The sequence below is a fragment of the Malus sylvestris genome, chromosome 17 (assembly GCF_916048215.2).
Source record: "Malus sylvestris chromosome 17, drMalSylv7.2, whole genome shotgun sequence".
Classification (NCBI taxonomy): Eukaryota; Viridiplantae; Streptophyta; class Magnoliopsida; order Rosales; family Rosaceae; genus Malus; species Malus sylvestris.
In genome coordinates this window covers 24,075,406-24,094,535 of record NC_062276.1, presented here as the reverse complement: position 1 = coordinate 24,094,535, position 19,130 = coordinate 24,075,406, and the positions used below count along the sequence as shown (strand labels likewise).

Sequence of the window (19,130 nt, the reverse complement as noted above, 5' to 3'; positions counted from 1 at the left end):
AAAGAACAAGACTTGGAAGTGCCCAAGGACTAGATGGTGGAATCTAAAAGAAGAAAAACAAGTCATTTTCAAAGAGAAGGTAATCACCCAATGTGTGTGGGATAGAGAGGGGGAAGCTAGCCAAATGTGGGATTCCATGGCTAGTTGTATCCGAAAAGTAGCAAAAGAGGTATTAGGAGAGTCCAAGGGCTTTGCCCCACACCAAAAGGAATCTTGGTGGTGGAATGAGGAGGTACAAACAAAGGTGAAGGCTAAGAAGGAATGTTGTAAAGCCTTATACAAGGAGAGGACCGATGAAAATGGTGAAAGGTATAGAAAAGCGAAGCAAGAGGCGAAGAAAGCTGTCAGAGAAGCTAAGTTAGCGGCTTACGACGATATGTATAAACGACTAGATACCAAAGAAGGAGAGTTGGATATCTATAAACTATCTAGAGCAAGGGAAAAGAAGACAAGGGACCTAAACCAAGTGAGGTGCATCAAGGATGAGGATGGAAAGGTTCTTGCTACAGAGAACGCGGTTAAAGACAGATGGAGAGGTTATTTTCATAATCTTTTCAATGAAGGACATGAAATGAGTGCTTCTTTAGGGGAGTTGAGTAACTCAGAAGAGTGTAGAAACTACTCTTTTTATCGTCGAATCCGGAAGGAAGAAGTGGTTGTAGCTTTGAAGAAGATGAAGCATAAAAAAGCAATAGGCCCAGACAATATACCAATCGAAGTGTGGAAACTTTTGGGAGAGACAGGTATAACATGGCTCACTGACCTTTTCAATAGGATTTTGAAAACGAAGAAGATGCCAAATGAGTGGCGAACGAGCACTTTGGTGCCTATCTACAAGAATAAGGGCGACGTACAAAATTGCATGAACTATAGAGGTATTAAGCTAATGAGTCATACAATGAAGCTCTGGGAGAGAGTCATTGAGCATAGATTGAGGCAAGAGACACGGGTTTCGGACAACCAATTCGGGTTCATGCCAGGGCGCTCAACCATGGAGGCAATCTATCTCTTACGAAGATTGATGGAAAGATATAGAGATGGGAAAAAGGATTTACACATGGTCTTTATAGATTTGGAAAAAGCGTATGATAGGGTCCCAAGAGACATTCTTTGGAGGATTTTAGAGAAGAAAGGAGTACGAGTAGCATATATCCAAGCTATAAAGGATATGTATGAAGGAGCAAAGACTGCCGTAAGAACTCATGAAGGACAAACCGAAAGCTTTCCCATAACTGTAGGATTACATCAAGGCTCATCCTTAAGTCCTTACCTTTTTGCGTTGGTAATGGATGAGTTAACAGGACATATTCAAGATGATATTCCTTGGTGTATGCTTTTCGCAGACGATATAGTGTTGATAGATGAAACTCAGGAAGGGGTAAATGCAAAGCTTAACCTTTGGAGAGAAGTGTTGGAATCTAAAGGTCTTCGCCTAAGCCGATCAAAGACAGAATATATGGAGTGCAAGTTCAGTGCAAATGGAGGCCAAAACGAGTTAGGGGTGAGGATCGGAGATCAAGAAATACCAAAAAGCGACCGTTTTCGTTACCTAGGATCTATCTTGCAAAAGAACGGAGAATTAGATGGAGATCTCAACCATAGAATACAAGCTGGATGGATGAAGTGGAAGAGTGCATCCGGCGTGTTGTGTGACCGCCGTATGCCACTGAAGCTCAAGGGAAAATTTTATAGGACGGCAATAAGGCCGGCGATGCTATATGGCACAGAATGTTGGGCGGTGAAACATCAACACGTACACAAAATGGGTGTAGCGGAGATGAGGATGCTTCGTTGGATGTGTGGGCACACGAGAAAGGATAAGATTAGGAATGAGGATATCCGGGGTAAAGTAGGAGTAGCCGAAATTGAAGGAAAGATGAGAGAAAATCGGTTACGGTGGTTTGGACATGTGCAAAGAAGGCCTACTGACGCTCCGATTAGAAGATGCGACTATGGGACAGAGGTTCAGGGCCGAAGGGGTAGAGGAAGACCTAGGAAAACTTTGGAAGAGACTCTAAGAAAAGACTTAGAGTACTTGGATCTAACGAAGGACATGACACAGGATCGAGCACAATGGCGTTCTAAGATTCATATAGCCGATCCCACTCAGTGACTTGGATTTTCCAAGTCTCCAACCGAAAAGTTTTCCTCACTCGGGAAATTAAGGGAACACTACCCCAACCTACATGCTCCACTCAGAAAGCTTCAACATACAAGCTTCAACAAAAGAAAATTCAAAGAACTTAGCGAAGAAGGCTTTGGTGTATTTAACACAATACGTTGAAATGAAGGAAAGCTTATTTATTGATATCCCCGATAAGCTACAAATATGTACATATACATGAGTCAAAATAAACACACAAGAGGGAGCCTTCACAAAGGTGGCTTAGGAGAAGTCTCAGCAGTCGGTAGAGCCCCAGAAAGAGAAGGCACCGGAGGGGGATCATTTGGAGCCTCAGTACTGGACAGAACCCTAGAAGGAGGAGGCATCAGAGGTTGATCATTCGGAGCTTCATTACGCGGTACAGCCCCAGAAGACGAAGGCAATAAATGCCTTTGGAACAAACCCACAAATCTCTGATGATCAAGTAAAACCTGACCATCAGTTTCCTTCATCTGGTCAAGCTTCCTCTTCATGTTTGTAGCATAGTCATGTGCGAGCCGGTGCAACTGTTTATTCTCATGCTTGAGCCCTCTAATCTCCTGTTTGAGACTCATCACTTCAGCCGCCAATGATTCAACTTGGCGGGTTCGAGCAAATAGGCGTTGGGCCATATTAGACACAGAACCTGCACACTGAACACTGAGAGCCAGCGAATCCTTAACAGCTAACTCATCAGACCGTTTGGAAAGTAGTCTGTTATCTTTGGGAGTGAGAAGGTTCCTGGCCACCACCGCAGCGGTCATATCATTCTTCATCACGGAATCTCCAACGGTAAGAGGACCAGTAGGGGAGACGAAGGATGGGCGCCATATGTTGTCTGGAGAAGGCGGGGCTGCCTCTTCAACAAGGTTCAAGTCAAAACGACGGTCGGAGGGGCCAGACATTTTCAAAGGTGTTGAAGAGAGAAGAGGTCGGACAAATCAAGATCTTAGAAGTGCCAGAATGAAGCTTCTACTGGTGGAGATTCAAGTGTGCTTTGGAACTTAATGCCAGCCCCTATAAAAATCTGCACTCGACGGAGCTTCAGAAATCGAAGAGGCGCCTGCTCAGAAATCGAAGAGGCGTTTGCTTTCTCAAAAGCTGGGCTGCTTAGAGATCACGAGGGTTGATCTCAGAAATCGAAGAGGCGTTTGCTTTCTCAAAAGTTGGGCTGCACAAAGACCACAAAGGCCGATCTCAGAAATTGAAGAGGCGCTCGCTTTCTCAAAAGCTGGGCTCCCCAGAGACCACGAGGGCCGATCTCAGAAATCGAAGAGGCACCTACTTTTCCAGCCTTGTCAGCACCTGTCACACGCACACTCAGCTTTGCGGAAATTATGGGCATTCTGTCGAAGACTTCTGGGGAAGTAGAAAACACATGAATCTTACTGTTCAATCACCCACTTCCCACATGCAACAATAGCTCATGGGTACCACAGATAACTCTGCCAAAGTTCCCTGCCAAAGTTGAGCACGTGAAGCTTGCAGCTCCCACTACATCGCTCTGACCAAGAAGGGTAAAAGAATAGCAAAGAAACAGCACTAACAAAGTTTAGACCCATAAATTTTGAAGGTCTAGCTACCATATTATTACCCACAAGGGTAAAGGAACAGTACCACTGCTGGATAATTGGAAAGTCCCTGTGTGTCAACCTCTGTGCTTCGTGGCAAGGTAGACTAGCAAACATGCCCAACCTTTACTCACATTCGAGAAAACACTCCCAATAAGATTGCTTGCTCCAAAATCGAAGAGGCACCGTCCTCCGAATCTCGAGAGCCAGACTCCCAACATGACTACTTTCTTAAAAATCGAAGAGAGGGTAAAGGAACAGTACCATTGCTGGATAATTGGAAAGTCCCTGTGTGTCAACCTCTGTGCTTCGTGGCAAGGTAGACTAGCAAACATGCCCAACCTTTACTCACATTTGAGAAAACACTCCCAACAAGATTGCTTGCTCCAAAATCGAAGAGGCACCGCCCTCCGAATCTCGAGAGCCAGACTCCCAACATGATTACTTTCTCAAAAATCGAAGAGACACTGCTCCCCGAATCTTTGAGAGCCAGACCCCCAGCATGATTGCTTTCTCAAAAATCGATGAGGCATCGTTCTCCGAATCAATCGAAGAGGCGCTCGCTTTCTCAAAAGATGGGCTGCTCAGAGACCACGAGGGCCGATCTCAGAAATCGAAGAGGCACCTACTTTTCTAGCCTTGTCAGCACCTGTCACACGCACACTCAGCTTTGCAGAAATTATGGGCATTCTGTCGAAGACTTCTGGTGAAGTAGAAAGCACATGAATCTTACTGTTCAATCACCCACTTCCCACACGCAACAATAGCTCATGGGTACCACAGATAACTTTGCCAAAGTTCTCTGCCAAAGTTGAGCACGTGAAGCTTGCAGCTCCCACTACATCGCTCTGACCAAGAAAGGTAAAAGAATAGCAAAGAAACAGCACTAGCAAAGTTTAGACACATAAATTTTGAAGGTCTAGCTACCATATTATTAACCACAAGGGTAAAGGAACAGTACCACTGCTGGATAATTGGAAAGTCCCTGTGTGTCAACCTCTGTGCTTCGTGGCAAGGTAGACTAGCAAACATGCCCAACCTTTACTCGCATTCGAGAAAACACTCCCAACAAGATTGCTTGCTCCAAAATCGAAGAGGCACCGTCCTCCGAATCTCAAGAGCCAGACTCCCAACATGACTACTTTCTCAAAAGCGAAGAGAGGGTAAAGGAACAGTACCATTGCTGGATAATTGGAAAGTCCCTGTGTGTCAACCTTTGTGCTTCGTGGCAAGGTAGACTAGCAAACATGCCCAACCTTTACTCACATTCGAGACAACACTCCCAACAGGATTGCTTGCTCCAAAATCGAAGAGGCACCGCCCTCCGAATCTCGAGAGCCAGACTCCCAACATGATTATTTCCTCAAAAATCGAAGAGACACTGCTCTCCGAATCTCGAGAGCCAGACCCCGAGCATGATTGCTTTCTCAAAAATCGAAGAGGCATCGTTCTCCGAATCTCGAGAGCCAGATACCACAGACCACTTTTTCAAAGTGCTCTGACAGAGTTAAAACATGTGAAACTGGCAGCTCCCACTACCGTGCTATGACCAAGCAGGGTAAAGGAATAGCATTACTACTTGTTGTTAGGGAGACTCCTATATATGTGGACCTCCATCCCCAACGGACAGGCAGACCTGCAAAAATGCTCAACCCTTCATCATATCTGAGAGGGCACTCCCAACGAAGCCTTTCGAAATATTCAGCTTTCTTTCCCCCCGATAATACCTCTGCAAACAAGCTATACTAGAGCAAGAATATCTCATATCATCAGGGTTAAAAGCAAGAGTATCCCATATCATGCTTTTTCCCTGTCTTTTCCTTTGGCCTTGTTTTTACCTGCAAGACAAGGAGAAAGAGAGCAATCAGTCAGCACTTGGAATCAAGCTTCCAGCCAGGAACTGACTGCCTGGAACCCCTTACCTGATTACTTACCTAGCATTGCTCTCGAGTACTCATCTTCAACATCTTATGTTTCCAGGGAAGATTCCGCATCTGCTTGAGGAACAGATAGGGCAAGTGCGAAGGATACAAGGAAGCATGTGGAGACAAGCGTAACAGCACACGTGCCGATACATCCATTACTCTGTCAAAAGCAAAAGTATCCCATATCAGCAGGGTGGAACGTACTCTAGATTTGATGGACTTGTTTTGACCCTCAAATTCTTCAGTTGGCCTTATACTCTGGAGGAAACCAGAAAACCCTCCAGCTCAGTTCAAGAATAAGCCTGTGGAAAGTTACTTCTTCAAAAGCAAAAGTATCTCATATCATCTCTTCTCATTTTTCTTCTCTTTATCCTTCATGCTGCTGCAAGATGGGGAGAAGGTGAACAATCAGTCGGAGCTCTGATTGCTTACCTTGTCTGTCACCTCTTTCAGCAGACCCCCTAGCTCGGCGACTTGGGGGACTCCTACTACATGGTTTGTATTGCGCTTGACCAAGCCTGAAACTACAAGTAAGCTTCAAGTGAAATTGATACATTACCTTGTGCATCTCCACCAGTTAAAGATACCACCCCTGGATGGAGGAAGAGTACGTCCAGAGAAGATGCCACATCTACCTATGAGACAGATAAGGCAAGTCAAGACGACACCACACTCCGATATTTAGAAGTTTCGTGATTACGAGATCATTCTCCCACAATATTTCCTAATGTCATTTGTACTAAATCATTCACTTGTACTCACTAAAGGAGAGCTTGAACCTATGTACTTGTGTAAACCCTTCACAATTAATGAGAACTCTTCTATTCCGTGGACGTAGCCAATCTGGGTGAACCACGTACATCTTGTGTTTGCTTTCCTATCTCTATCCATTTATATACTTATCCACACTAATGACCGGAGCAATCTAGCGAGATCACAAAAAGCGACTGTTTTCGCTACCTAGGATCTATCTTGCAAGAGAACGGAGAATTAGATGGAGATCTCAACCATAGAATACGAGCTGGATGGATGAAGTGTAAGAGTGCATCCGGCGTGTTGTGTGACCGTCGTAGGCCACTGAAGCTCAAGGGAAAATTTTATAGGACGGCAATAAGGCCAGCGATGTTGTATGGCACAGAATGTTGGGCGGTGAAGCATCAACACGTACACAAAATGGGTGTAGCGGAGATGAGGATGCTTCGTGGGATGTGTGGGCACACGAGAAAGGATAAGATTGGGAATGAGGATATCCGAGGTAAAGTAGGAGTAGCCGAAATTGTAGGAAAGATGAGAGAAAATCAGCTCCGGTGATTTGGACATGTGCAAAGAAGGCCGACTGACGCTCCGGTTCGAAGATGTGACTACGGGACAGAGGTTCAGGGCCGAAGGGGTAGAGGAAGACTTAGGAAAACTTTGGAAGAGACTCTAAGAAAAGACTTAGAGTACTTGGATCTAACGGAGGACATGACACAAAACCGAGCGCAATGGCGTTCTAGGATTCATATAGCCGACCCCACTTAGTGGGAAAAGGCTTTGTTGTTGTTGTTGTTGTTGTTGTTGTGTTGAGCAAAACTGTGATCAATTAACATCAGCTATATTAGCAAACCCGTAAACTTGTTTCATGACTGTCAAAACATTCTTTCAATATTATAAGTTTCCAATCGAATACCAACTGTTTGATTGCGATCTCTTTGTGAGATTGGATATATGATATAAAAATTCTGTTAAAAAATGTTAATCATGAAAATTTGACCACAAGAATTGGACCGTGAAAAAAGTAGTAACAAACTGTATTTGAAACATTCATTCATTTACGTTATATGTGGTTCTAAGGTTGATTTCTTTTTCCAAGCAACCTTCTGTTAACCAATACGGATCTAATAATTCTAGCAATGCTGCAAATGGACAGATCCCATCAGAGCGCTCTATTACCCTTTGTTACTTGATTTCATGAATCCATCTATATGCTATCTACTGAACTATTATCCATCTATTGCCTATTTACTATGGAGGTAAAACTTATGGTTGAACTCTTTGCTTTAGATTGGTTTATTTTTTATAATGAAATTCATGTGTATGATTAGGGATGGCAACAGTTCGGTTTGGAGGAGGAAATGTTATATCAATCCCCATAACCATGAAAATTAACCATATCTATAACCAAAAATTAACCATCGGATATTATCCATAACCATATCCACCGGGTAACTGATTTCCTATCAATTAGCGGTTATATCAATCTTCGTTAATACAAAAAATATATTCATTCAATTGACGAATGATAATTTAGTAAATATTAATTTCGTCGTTAAATATTTGATGTATAAAATGATTTAATGAATGAATTTTGTGGAGCATAAAAATTAAAGCTAAACATTGATAATGTTGGCTGATCTTTGATATCTCCCAGAAGTACCATTGAATTCTCATATATTTTGTTTCATGTCAAAACTTTTGAACTTTCCCACAAAATGCAACTCACAAAATGCAATTTTTGTATTATCAAGATAATGGATTCGGTGAATAATGAATATACATATATGTGTGTGTGTGCGTGTGTATCACTTAATACTTTAATATTATATATTATTCGGTTCGGATTCGGGGATGAATAGGGATTGGAAACCCCTATAAGCAAATCCAAAAACCATAACCAAATAACATTCATGGTTTTGTCCTCATACCCAAAATAGACCGAATTTTCATACTCAAATCCAATCTATTCGGGCGGTTATTCACGGTTAGAATTGCCATCCCTATGTATGATAGATGGTTTTGTGAATTTCTTTTAGGCCATGATGGGATTAACAACGAGTGGGGTGACTACTCGAGATATGTAAATCCTGGGGGAGTAGAAATGACTTCTGTAAGTTGTTTTTCACTTTTGGGTAATGTGTTATGGTGATTGTGTTTGATTTGGGTCTAACATGAGTGAGTTCATTCTCTTAAATTCATATGGGCAGAGGCTTCCTGGGTTGGTAAAATGGTTTTACCAAGTCTTCGTCCTTACAGGTAATAGGTCATGTATTATTGTTATTGGATTTGATTCCAATGAGTGTGCATATGTAATTTGTATTTCTCTCCTTACAGGTAATAGGTCATGTATTAATGTTATTGATATTACGCTAATCAGACGATTTTTATGCATTTCCCAATGGGGGCAAGATGGTAATATTTCCCCATCGGGAATTTGTTGCTGGCTTATCGAGACAACAGTGAGTTGTCGATATCGCGGGTTGAAAACCGTAATATCAATAACTTATTCATTGTGTTCATTAAGTAAGTGGACAAGTAGGTCCTTTTACGTTAACATTTATATTTATTTATTTATTGTTTGGGCTTGACCCAAGGATACTACATGACGCAATGAGTGCGTAGGTGAAAAATATTATATGTTTAGTTTTAATTTCAGTACAATTATTCTAACTTTATGTTATTATATATGTATTTTGACAAGATGTTATTATACATATATAAATACTTTCGATTTCATGTTTTTTATAAAAATAGTATATTATAGTATTGTATTGAAGGAGAAGGAAAGTATGAGTTTGGAGGCATGAAAGAGGAATCATTGCACTCCGATCGCGACGGAAGGGCATTCTTTTTTATGCAACCGCTCTAACTTGATATCTTTTTTACATATTTATTTTTCTGCTGCCTTTTCACTATTTTTGTATAACAAATGATTTCAAATTTCAAGGATGATTTTTTTTTAAGGTGGGTAGATCGTGACAACCCGCCCCTACTTTAATGATTTTATTAATTTTAAATGAGTGAATTGATGAAAATGCCCCTAAAGGCGAGATTGTTGACTTTCGTTGACCATCATTTCATGATGCATATAGGCTATTATTTTATCGTATTCTCGAAGTACTCGATGGTACAAACACGTAGGCATAAGCGAAGTCAAATTTGGAATTATGATGAAAATTTTACGGATTTACAAACGTAAAGAGTGGTTTGGTAATTTCATGTTAAAGATATTTTGTGAGCTACGTGGGGCCCACACCAGTCCTCTCCTTCTTTCCCTTGTCCCCTCCATTATTTCTGGGATATCTCTCTTGCTGCCTCCTCATTGTGTCTCCTCCCTCTCTTTTAGCTCTCTCCTCCTTACCACTCATTCTCCTCTGTAAAGCCGAGGAGACCGTGAAGCCAAGGCCAAACTCTGGCAAACTCCACGTAAACCACGGCTGATTGCCATCACTCTCTTTGTTCCCTCACTCCTTCTCTCATTCAAACTATCTATCTCTCTTCACCTAAGGAACACCACCGAGCCATCACCCCAGCAATGTACAACCATCGCCATTCCGGCGAGTCCTCAAACCACCATACCACCACGTTTCACTCTCTCTCTCTCCTATGTTTTCTCATTTCCATTGTTGGTGCGCACCTACACAGAAACACAGACCACTGCATAGTAGCAGTAGCACACCTAACCTAGCGAACTCCAGCGATATCTTTCATTCTCTGACATTGGGTAAGCATTGGGTCAACCACTCTTATCCCTTTCATGATTTAGAAGTGACTTTTAGATTAATAGGTGTCTAATTTGATGAGGTTTTGGCACATAAAATGCACGGGAGAAATTCCCCTATATTTTTCGACGAACTCAGGAAAGTTGCAAGTGCTTTTCCGGCCAACTCTGGCCACGACCGAGTTGTTATGGTATACTTCAATTCCTCGTCCTTTAAGCTTCAATTTGGTATATTAAGTTGTTAGTGTTGGTTGAGTTGTGGAATCGATCGGAGTTGGTGAGCTTTCGGCTTTCTCTTTCACAGATACCAGTAACTAGTTAGGAAAAAAAAAGAAAAAAGAAAACTCGACCCAAACCCTTGGGCCGTTGACCCAAGCCCATAACCTGGATCTGACCTGGATCCATTTAGAGATTAAGAGGAATATTCTTTTGGAATATTCTATTAAAGTTAACTATTGATCATTAGTTGACTTTTGTTGACTTTCCGAAATTTTCACGAAAATCCTCTTAGGCTAATTTTGACGTCCCGAGTCCCTTTTTGGCATCCATTTAGTGAAATTATAAAGTTTTAAAGTAGTTGACCACCAGGATGTCTCAATTGACTTTCAGGGTTGACTGTTGACTTTTTGTTGACTTTTGGTAAAATATGTCAAGCACCCTCTTAGCGTATTTCGACGCGCTGATTCCGAATCTTCCGTCTGTTTCTCCAAATTCAAACATTTTAATTGAATTTTACTAATGGGTCCTAATATTATGCTTAGGTGTGATTACTAGCGGAGACTTCGGCTCCCTAGCTCGAACAGATGTGACATCGCAAGTAATTGTGAGTGAGTCTTTTCTTTTATATAGTATATATATAATTGTAAGTTTCCATTTATACATTTCATAAAGAATTTTCTACTATACGCCTAGATTAGCGTGAAGTTTATAAGACTTAACGCATTGATTGAAATTATGAAGTTATGCTACGCCCTGCGGTATGCACAGGTATGCGCATTATTACTGATGCCTTAGTTATCTTTATGGTCTATAATAGTATTACAATGATGTGAATTACCGATTTATTGATGTATGATCGTATTTATGTTATCTGCTCATCATTTATTGCACCGGTGTTAGTACTCGCCCGAGCCAGGGCCAGTCTTTCATGTGTATGTGCACATCGCACCGTACGCTCACTTTGGAGCCATTGTAGGTGCCAGTCCTATCCTAGATTGCTATAGGCAATTAGGACTCATATGTGTTGCGCATAGCGCCAGTCTTCACATGTTTGTAGTACTAGAGTGTATATCATTGTTACACTCAGTCATGTTCATGTCAGAATATCTCTGCATGAGCTCATGTGTCAGTATGTGTCGATGAGCACTCAATATGATATGTTTGCTTATGCGAGATTAAGTAATTATGGACGTCATGCGCTTATTTACTAGATATTGTGCCGTATTGAATTCTTGAGATATTGAGGCTATGGTAAGTATTCTCATACTATGCATAGTATGTATGTTTTGGAAACTATGCTTTTTTTACGACAAGGGGTTATAAAGTTTTCAAAAAGGTTTTTATAAAATTTTATTTTTAGGCCGACTCACCCTTGTTTTTCGCCCCTCCGGGTTTTAGTGGCTGAGTTATCGTGTCGACGAGGATTTCTGGCAAACTGTTGTCGTGGGAATACTACTGATGATATAATTCCTCTTTTACCTTTACTATACTTTACTTATGCTCTGACATCACATGTGAAACAGGTTCATTCCGGCTCACATGCACACTCTTACATTTAGGCACTTAGGTTTAAATTTATTCACATTTTCCACATCACTACATTTTATGGCTTCGTCATCCTCCTGGTGTCGGCCAGCATAGCTTGATTCAGAGTCCAGGTAGACATTCCGGATCAAGGTGCGTCAAGAGGCCTTTGGGCCTCTTGGTAAAGAAGAGGGAGAAGGCAGGGCCCTGGCGTGTTGGACCCACGGCTTGGGTTTGGTGCGCTGGGTCCGTGGGGCAGCCAGCTGGGCTTCGGCATAGTGTGCTGCTCCATGCAATTTTTTTGTGTGTGCAGCCATCTAATGATTTTCTCTTGCGCCTTTGTAGGAAGTTTTCTTCAAGCCACAAGAGTGATGATGGAGTTCCGCCGTTGTATCGTCAAAGTGGGCTACTTCAAGGCTACTCACGTCAAATTAATTCTGACGACTCGTACATAGACTTCCTTGAGGCATACAAGCATGCCATTCAATCTAGGGTGTGTGTGAAGCGTGCCAAGAAGGGAAGCAGCCGTGAGCCATGTAGTGGGGTTCAGAGAGCTACCAAGTTTCATCCTTACTACTTCTTGTTGGGATTCACTTTTTCCATGCCATGTTTCTTCCAAGAAGTACTTTGCTCTATGAAGTGTGCCCCTGCTTAATGTTATCCAAATACGGTCTGCGTGACGGTGGCGTTCCTGAATTTGAGCTAATTCTTTAATTTCAGAATGTCAAATAGTTTGATTAGTGCCTTGTATGAACAACTATGGAAGTAAAGTACCTACAAATACACACTCCCAAGGATTAAGGTTCCTGGCTGCAATCACAGGTAACTGTATGGTGATATGATCCTTCTTGCTCTTGCTGGTAGTTTTTGCCTAATTTCCTCATTAGATACGTTTATATGCAGGAAAGACAGATCCAAAACACGTCCTTAAAGAGTCAAAATTGCAAAGCAAACAAACCTCCAACATAAAGAAGAGGTGATTCATACATTAAATTATTTAAGATTGGATTTGACGTGCATGCGTTCTATTTTACTCATATGTGATTATGGATTATCTGTTAATTTAGTGAAACGGGGTTTTGTTTATTTTTGTGTTTAATTTCGTGAGTTTTGTTTAATAAACTGATTTCGGTGTGATCATGTGTTAATTTAGTGAAATGGGGTTTAAATGTTGTTGTGAAATCTTAAATGTTTGCAGTCATAAAACTTTTGCTGATCAAACTTAAGTTAGCATTACATGTGAGTGAGTTTTATATGTTTTTGGCTTTTATTACATGAAGAAATCTGCTATATCCATAGAAAATAAATTTTCTGTTTGTTTAGCAATGCAATTGAACGCTACTATATTTTCTATTTGCGTTGAGCAAAACTGTGATCAATTAACATCAGCTATATTAGCAAACCCGTAAACTTGTTTCATGACTGTCAAAACATTCTTTCAATATTATAAGTTTCCAATCGAATATCAACTGTTTGATTGCGATCTCTTTGTGAGATTGGATATATGATATAAAAATTCTGTTAAAAAATGTTAATCATGAAAATTTGACCACAAGAATTGGACCGTGAAAAAAGTAGTAACAAACTGTATTTGAAACATTCATTCATTTACGTTATATGTGGTTCTAAGGTTGATTTCTTTTTCCAAGCAACCTTCTGTTAACCAATACGGATCTAATAATTCTAGCAATGCTGCAAATGGACAGATCCCATCAGAGCGCTCTATTACCCTTTGTTACTTGATTTCATGAATCCATCTATATGCTATCTACTGAACTATTATCCATCTATTGCCTATTTACTATGGAGGTAAAACTTATGGTTGAATTCTTTGCTTTAGATTGGTTTATTTTTTATAATGAAATTCATGTGTATGATTAGGGATGGCAACAGTTCAGTTTGGAGGAGGAAATGTTATATCAATCCCCATAACCATGAAAATTAATCATATCTATAACCACAAATTAACCATCGGATATTATCCATAACCATATCCACCGGGTAACTGATTTCCTATCAATTAGCGGTTATATCAATCTTCGTTAATACAAAAAATATATTCATTCAATTGACGAATGATAATTTAGTAAATATTAATTTCGTCGTTAAATATTTGATGTATAAAATGATTTAATGAATGAATTTTGTGGAGCATAAAAATTAAAGCTAAACATTGATAATGTTGGTTGATCTTTGATATCTCCCAAAAGTACCATTGAATTCTCATATATTTTGTTTCATGTCAAAACTTTTGAACTTTCCCACAAAATGCAACTCACACAATGCAATTTTTGTATTATCAAGATAATGGATTCGGTGAATAATGAATATACATATATGTGTGTGTGTGCGTGTGTATCACTTAATACTTGAATATTATATATTATTCGGTTCGGATTCGGGGATGAATAGGGATTGGAAACCCCTATAAGCATATCCAAAAACCATAACCAAATAACATTCATGGTTTTGTCCTCATACCCAAAATAGACCGAATTTTCATACTCAAATCCAATCTATTCGGGCGGTTATTCACGGTTAGAATTGCCATCCCTATGTATGATAGATGGTTTTGTGAATTTCTTTTAGGCCATGATGGGATTAACAACGAGTGGGGTGACTACTCGAGATATGTAAATCCTGGGGGAGTAGAAATGACTTCTGTAAGTTGTTTTTCTCTTTTGGGTAATGTGTTATGGTGATTGTGTTTGATTTGGGTCTAACATGAGTGAGTTCATTCTCTTAAATTCATATGGGCAGAGGCTTCCTGGGTTGGTAAAATGGTTTTACCAAGTCTTCGTCCTTACAGGTAATAGGTCATGTATTAATGTTATTGGATTTGATTCCAATGAGTGTGCATATGTAATTTGGATTGTATTCCTCTGCTTCAAAGACAATTTATGAAATTCCTTTCGTATTTCTCTCCTAATTTCAGCTAACGACGCTGAGCGAGGATTACAGAGTTGCGTACCCGGGTGAGAAAACTAAGGAATGAGTTTTAGCTCCTATTAATGGTTGCTCTTTTGCTTTGAATGGTCAATGCTTTCAATTCTTCTTCGTTTTCTTTTCTTTTGGGAAGCATGCATGTGAAGTTTGAGCGTTGAGTTTGACAAACAAACATATCGAAGTACAAAAATTAAATTTGTCAAATAGAGCTTTTTTTTCTTTTTCAAATTGGTGTTGACATGGAGAAATTTTTAATTGTGACGGGAACTTAAGTGGTACACCACATGTTTTAATAGAAGTGGTGGGAAATTTTAGTTTTTAAGTTATTAACTTTTTAGAACACATATCTCACTATTTGTATAGTAACACATGGTGTACCGTCCCGTATACCGGTCACACTGAAAAATCTCTCGTTGGCATGCTGAAAAATGTAAGTAAAATAATGACTGTTCGTTTGCTTGGATGAGGTGGTGGCATTCGTGTCGTGTTTCTCGTGTTCGTATCGTTTTCGTGTCATACCCGATAGCTTAACCGAGTCGTGTTGTGTAATACTCGTTCAAGTAAATGGGTAATATGACCCGACCCGAAATCAACCCGTTAATATTATCGGGTAATATGACCCGACCTGTTACCCGTTAAGAAAAATATATTTTAAATCAATAAAAATGAAAATGAAAATAATAATTTGACCCAAAAAAATGTAAAACATAATACTAAATTTCGGAGTTGACTCCTTCATGAAAGTTATAAAGCTTTTAATTACGAGTGATTACATTTTTTACACTTCTATAATAATAATTATTAATTTTATTAATTTTGCACTCAAATAAACAACACTATTCATGAGATTTGGAGGGTTTCAAAAATCTAAACAACCATGTAACCATCGTCTAAGCATTGATGATGCAATTATGAACGTTTATTATGCTTTCACATCTTTCAGACTCATACAGTAATGATTATGAATTTTGTTTATTTTGAACTCCCTTAAAAATACTATTCATGAGAGTTTGTATGGTTTTAAAAATTCACACGATCATATACCCATCCTCAAAGCGTAGAGGATGCGACTACGAGCGTTTGCATATTTTTCACACATGTAAATTAATTATTATAATTTTTTAATGTGTTTCGTATTTTTAAATTAATTGATATTTTTATTTTTAATCTGGTTTATGAATTTTAATCTCAATCTTTGCCTATAATATACTATAAAAATAAATAAATAAATAAAACTTCAATTTTAAAATTTATATAGAATAATAATAATTAATAAATAATATATACATATTCATTATATCTATTGTATTTTATAGTAAGTTTTTTTTAGTAGTTTAAAAAATTAAAATCATCAAAATAACTTTTTTTCTTATCGTGTCGAAACAGGTTACCCGCGTGTCACTCTCATGTAAACATGTTAAGGACCCGTTATTAACGGGTTGTTATTGTGTGACCCGATAATGACCCAATTAGTTATCGTGTTGAGTTATTTTCGTGTTATTTACATGTCGTGTAAGAAATTGCAGGCCTAGGTGGAATCCAAATTTATGGCACTAGAGAAGTAAAGAAGATTTTTCGCCCCTTATGCATCCTGCAAATGATTAGGTAAAAACAGTAAGATTCGGGAATAATTTTTTTTTTTTCCCAAACAACGACGCAGTAAGGGTTTTGTTTATTCTGTGTTTTTTGTTTGGCTCCATATGGATAATTACCATACAATGAGCTCTTTATCTTGGTTTGTTGTTAGATACCACAAATTCACTATTTATGCATTTTTCATTTATATCTTACTCCAAATTGTTTCTTGATTGTTTCAATTGGTTAAGAAATAATCGTGATTAGCATCTACAAATTTGTATTAGTTTTAGAGACCAATGGGAACTTCAAATTCCCAGTTAATTAAAGAAAGTTTGAAGCTTAGTATTCATTGTAGGTTATATTGCAAGGTTTCTTGGGATGACATTGTTGGTGAATATCATAAATTTTGTTGAGGTTGATAGTAATTGAATAGTTACTTGAATTTGAACTTAACAATCTGTGATTTCGTGTATGTCATTTCACTCTTTAAGATATGATTTTTTTTAATATATCACTACATTTTGAGTACAAATTATCTCTGCTTCTCAATCTAGCTTAATTTAATATTAAATGTGATAAAAAAAAACTATGATTGACCCCCGAGGTTAAATAATCAGTCTTATCAAGAAAATAGTTGGGGATGGCCATAACTAAACAAAAAATGTGTTCTTTTAGGGGATGGGGTAAAATTAAAGAAAATATTTTAGTGATGAACTGATGATAGAAGAAAAAACAAATCAGTAGTTCAGTAATGTGTCAAAAATCCGGATGCTTTGCATATTTCTGTTTAATCGTTAGTTATTCTTATAATTTGTTTCACTGATTATGAGTGCCTTATAATACAATAGTTGTTTCTTCACAATTCATTTTAGTATTCATCTCATTGTTCAACAAATCAAAAGGAGTTTTTAAGGAATAGAATTTAGGGTGCCTTACACTATGTTTGGATGAAGAAATTTAAGATTACTAAGGAATTTTAAAATGATGGAAATTGAAATGAAGGGATTTTATTTTCTAGAATTTGTGAATTTTGTTGTTTGGTTAACTTAAAAGAACAATGGAATTGAAAACATAATTTGTTAATTTTAAACTCCCAATCATAGAAATTGGGAAATGACACCTATTTACATGGAATTTAAACTTGGAAATTGGAGGCCCCAAATTCCAAATTTTTTTTTTCCACGTGGAAATTCTAAATTTCTATGTTATAAATCCAAACAAAGGAATTGGTGCATGTCAATTTATAAATTATTACTTTTATCCAAATTCCAAGTTTATTTCCCTCATCCAAACATACTGAATATAATTTGAGATTTTTTTCTTCGAACAATATGGATTTTTCTTTATTTGAACAATGTAAAATTTCATTCTTATTATTGATCATTGTTAATATTATAATGAGATGTATAAGAAAAAAGAATTTCTTTTAAAGAATAGTATGCGTCATTACCCAAAACGGGTTGGGTTTGCTCAGAGTTTTGCTGTTTAGTTTGCTGTGTTTCTAGGTTTTAGCCAGGAATCATCTTTGAATGGGTGGAAAACGCTAAACTTTTCCGAATCTCCATAAGAGTACAACCTCATATAACAACATTGCACTCCTAGCCTTTCAATGGTTGTAGTATCATCTAAACTTTTTATTTTCATGTGATTAATTTGAACAAATAATTAAAGATATTGTTCTCAATGAATCTGCTAATCAATTATCTACTAACATATTGAGTGTTTATGTATTATTCCCTATGTTCTCTGCTCTAATTATATCTATTTTGTTCATATTGTCATTAGAGTATAGCTGCCTTTGGATGCGACCTATGATAAATCGAGAATCAGTTTCATTGTGATCTTAGGTACTGTTTGGTACGTGGGATAGGACGGGACGGAACGGGAGCCGTTCCGTCCCACGTTTGGTGCGACTAAAAATTGTGGAACGGGTTGTCCCATGGGACAAAATTTGGCTGATTTTTTGTTCCACCTCTTCCCCCTGGAATGACCCGTTTCCACATATGTGGAACACAAATTTATAACATTTTATGACAAAATTTCTCCTTATCTTTTTCAATATTTACATCATCCGTTCCATCCTGTTCCGTCCCATCCCGTCCTGTCCTGTTCCGTCCCGTCCCGTCTGCGTACCAAACGGTACCTTAATGATAACATTACGGCTCTGTGACAACATATGCCAATCGAAATTGGGAACCGTTTTTTAATGGGATGTGATATCCACACATCTCATTTTACTTCTCATACACCTTTTTAATTTTCGGCCATCGGATCGGATGAATTGAAGAAGATCAATGGACAGAAATTATCAAGAGTGTGTAAAAAGTAAAATAAGGTGTGTGGATAGCACACCCCTTTTTAATTGGTATGGACAAAACTTGGATTTTATTATTGTGTTTTCACTTCAATGTTAGTGATAAGCCCTTTCTCTTTTTGCCCTTTACCAACATTTGTGGATTTTGGTTTGTGAGGTAGATTGTAATATGTCTTATCAGATAACCTAGTACGCTGTAAAGATAGTATTTGTTGAAATGAGTTGTTTAGTTCATTACACTTTTACAAATGTAAATCATTGGTATATATAAATAAGTATTACTACTTTTCATTTTACTATATGATCAAATTTTTTGTATGTAAAAAATTTCCTAACTTTTTCAATCTAAATAGTATTAACTTTTCTATGATACAATCTTTCAAACATAATCCTTCACATAATTTCTAATTCCGTAGCAATGCGCATGCAACAA

General features: G+C 38.4%; 1 long non-coding RNA gene across 2 annotated transcripts; it reads left to right on the top strand.

Moving 5' to 3' along the window:
* The first annotated feature begins 8,400 nt into the window (after nucleotides 1-8,400).
* Nucleotides 8,401-14,788, top strand: LOC126612676 (uncharacterized). 2 transcript variants are annotated; one of them, XR_007619243.1, is made up of 2 exons: nucleotides 8,401-8,505; nucleotides 14,620-14,788. It is a non-coding gene; the product is annotated as an uncharacterized LOC126612676 (long non-coding RNA). The 2 variants fall into 2 exon arrangements; XR_007619242.1 differs by lacking the exon at nucleotides 8,401-8,505 and adding an exon at nucleotides 14,409-14,522.
* The last annotated feature ends 4,342 nt before the right edge of the window (nucleotides 14,789-19,130 follow it).